This window comes from Hevea brasiliensis, chromosome 3, assembly GCF_030052815.1.
Source record: "Hevea brasiliensis isolate MT/VB/25A 57/8 chromosome 3, ASM3005281v1, whole genome shotgun sequence".
In the NCBI taxonomy this organism is placed as follows: domain Eukaryota; kingdom Viridiplantae; phylum Streptophyta; class Magnoliopsida; order Malpighiales; family Euphorbiaceae; genus Hevea; species Hevea brasiliensis.
The window spans coordinates 19540714-19544681 of NC_079495.1; positions in this window are offsets into that span (position 1 = coordinate 19540714).

The following is a 3968-nucleotide window of genomic DNA, read 5'->3' on the forward strand; positions in this document are numbered from 1 at the left end:
AGTCTAATAAGTAAATTAGTTAGTAACTACCAACTAAATCGCGTTTTAATCGTAATATTTGTCTTGAATTATGAAATTTTATTTTTATTACTTTTAATATTACCAACTAATATAAAATTAGTTGGTACATGCTAACTAATGTACAATGTAGTCGATAATGTTTCTCTTGATTAATAAAATTTTATTTTTATTATCTTTAACGTTACTGACTAATAACCGTATTTGTTGGTAAATACCAACTAATTATCCATTTAGTCGGTAATATTTCTCTCGAATTATATAATTTTATTTTTATTAGCTTTATTTCTATCGACTAAACATAACATTTGTTGATATTTATCAATTAAATTACAATGTAGTTGGTATTATTTCTCTCCAATTGTAAAATTTTATTTTCATGAGTTTTTTAGATTTACTGACTAAATAATATACAGTCGGTAAATACCAACTAAATACTTTTTAAGTCGGTACTATTTTTTGAGTTGTAAAACTATGTTGTTATGAGTTTTGAATTTCACCAACTAAAAAGCAAATAATCTGTAAATACCAACTAAAAATTAGATAGTCAGTAATTACCGACTATATATTTAGTTGGTAATATTTACTATTTCGTCACTTTCTTTGTCGTGCATTTTTGGCACCAATTTTACCTACTAAAAATTGTAATCGAAAATATTTAGTCAATAAACAATTAATTTAATCAAGAAAATATTTTGCATTTTTATTTTATTGGCATAGCAATAAAATTTAGTTGGTAAATACTAACTAAATTTTTATAGTCGATAATATTTAGTCGTTGTTTTTAAATTTCTTGTAGTTTTTTTTTAAAATTATTTTTATAATTAATCAAACTTTTTAGTACTTTTACCAACTAAAATGTTAATAAACTTGTTTTACCTTTAAATATTTATACTTTTATACTTTTTTTACCGACTAACAAGTAAATTAGTTAGTAACTACCAACTAAATCGCGTTTTAATCATAATATTTCTCTCGAATTATGAAATTTTATTTTTATTACTTTTAATATTACCGACTAACATAAAATTAGTTGGTACATGCCAGCTAATGTACAATGTAGTCAATAATGTTTCTAATAAAAAAATTAAGTTATTTTTTAGGAAAATAACTTTCTCTTTTTAAAAGTCAATTTTTGGACTTTAAAAATCTTATTAAAGTATGAAAACAGTTGTACATGTGTGATATAAATATATACTATTAGTTTAACATTAAAATCAAATAACGGATTTATAAAAAAATATTTTGATGAAATACATTTTCTTAGAAAACATTTTTCATGAAAAATATTTTTCATATATAAATTATTTTTCAAAACAAATGAAGCCTAAGGTAGTATTTGGTATAAATAAATTTTATGAAATTTTATAGAATTTATTTGCAAATCTAAAATTTTAGTGTCTGGTTTAAATGTGTAACACTATGAATTTTTAAATAATTATTTTGTGTTGTCAATTGAGTATTGTCTGGTTTGGCGGGCTCAGGAGGGGTCGTATGATGTTGTTGCTGCTATTATGGGCCTAAGGCCCTGTGCGTTGTTTTATTGAATTTTCATGTAAGGGGTTAGGTCTAGTTACAAGGGAAACTCTGTTAAAATTTCAGCAATACCTTAGGATTTATTCTTACTTTTATAGATTAAATTAATTGATTAATTTTGTCAGTTAATTGATAGAGGTCAATGTATATGTATAGGTGAGAGGTGCCGGCCAATCTTCTTTTATCCAGTCAGACTAGCTATAGTCAGGTCATCCTCTCTGTGAGTAGATATAGATTTTATTTACGCTTTTGATATTATTATGTATTCAAGGCATGTTCATGCATCACTTATAGATATATGTACATAGTTATTTACTAGGCACGCCTTATATTGCATTTGTGTTTGATGATGTTGTTGTGATTGTTGCTTTATGGCGATCTGGAGCTGTGTGTGTGAGTTAGTGTGTATGAGTTATGTATATGGATATGGATAGGACGGGTAGACGCAATTGGAGCTTGACTCGCTAGGACCTGATCCTTATTATGGATAAGTTGGGGTAGGCATAGCTTTGAATTGATCTCGCTAGCCTCTACATTTGGTTATTAAGAGAAAGTCTGGCTTTGAGTTGATCTCGCTGGCAGAGGTTGGAACTAAAAGAGCTGTGTAGGGGATCAGCTCCCATATATATATGTGTGAGTATGGATGTGACACACGAGTGGGTGAGTGCTTCAGATTGCCTTTGAGGTGATTATGATTTGATTTGTTTGAAATATGTGAAGATGATGCATTTCACTCTTAGGATACACTAGACATAGATAGTTATAGAAATTGTAAGTAAAATCAATATCTTACTTTATGAGTCAAACACTTACTCCTGTTCACCCATTTCTTTCAGGTTACAGGAGAGCTTATTTCTTGTGTCTAACCTACTTCCTACCTCACAGGTCTACTAGCAGTTATTTTCATATTTTATATTGTTAAATTTAAATTCTAGACCTCCACATGTGTAGAATTATTTTACTTAGCTTGGGATTGTAAGGTTAATTATTTTAGAATTGTAAACTTATTAATATATGTATGTGGAATGAATGGATGGATGATCATTTTGGATGAGGGAGTTGGACTCCCATTTGATCTTATATTGAGTTGTTGATGATTGTGAGGGAAAGTTGAGCTCCCCATATATATGTATATTGTGATCACATGTTGGGTGAGCTAAAACTTCCCGTTGGATGGTCTAGCTTATGGTCAAACTCTGTCTGGTTGATTTCTTAGAAATGGGCTCAAAATATGGGCCTTATGGATGGGTTAGAGATTAGTTGGGCTTACTATGGGCTTCGGGGGCCTTATGTTGACCCAAGTCCTAGTGTCGATCTGGCCCATAATTTGAGTCATGACAATAATGGTATCAGAGCTTGGTTACAAATTCATGGGAAGTGCATGTCTAGAGATTTAAAAAGGGGTCTTGTTAGGAGGTCACATGCGGAGTATAGGTTCCTATTTCGTCTTTTTCTGTAATTCCTTGTTTCTAGCTTTTGTGTTATACCTCGAGTAATATAAGAGTGCTGCAGTTAGTGTCTTGATTTTCGTGGAGTATATAGAGATGTGAAATAGAGTTAATGTAACACCCTAGGCAAATCCCACATCTACAAAACACGGGAGAGATGCTGGGTTTATAAGTTAGTGGTTCGTAACCCCTATTGACGCGTTTTAAAATCTTGAGGGCTTCGGCCCAGAGCGGATAATATCACTAGTGGGCCGGGCCATTACATTTGTGGTATCAGAGCGGCTCCGCGTGCAACCTTGAACGATGGTGGGGCAAACCTCAGCGAGGACGCTGAGTCCCATAAGGGGGGTGGATTGTAACACCCTAGGCAAATCCCACATCGACAAAACACGAGAGAGATGCTGGGTTTATAAGTTGGTGGTTCGTAACCCCTAGTGACGCGTTTTAAAATTGTGAGGGCTTCAGCCCAGAGCGGACAATATCACTAGTGGGCTGGGCCATTACATTTGTGGTATCAGAGTCGCTCCGCGTGCAACCTTGAACGATGTTGGGGCAAACCTCAGCGAGGACGCTGAGTCCCATAAGGGGGGTGGATTGTAACACCCTAGGCAAATCCCACATCAACAAAACACGAGAGAGATGCTGGGTTTATAAGTTAGTGGTTCGTAACCCCTAGTAACGCGTTTTAAAACTGTGAGGGCTTCAGCCTAGAGTGGACAATATCACTAGTGGGCCGGGCCATTACAGTTAATAGACGTGTTGAGATCTACCATGGGAATATGTACTCCAAAGAATATTGTGTTTTTGTCAGTATGGTGCAAACAATGTACTTATCTAGTGCAAGGCATGGGGACATAAATGTGACTTTTGGTAGTATAGCTGCCCTAGATGGGAGTGAGGGTGTCACTGCTGGCAGTCGTTAGTGGATCGCCCAATCAGAGAAAGTTATAGTATCAGTTAATCCGA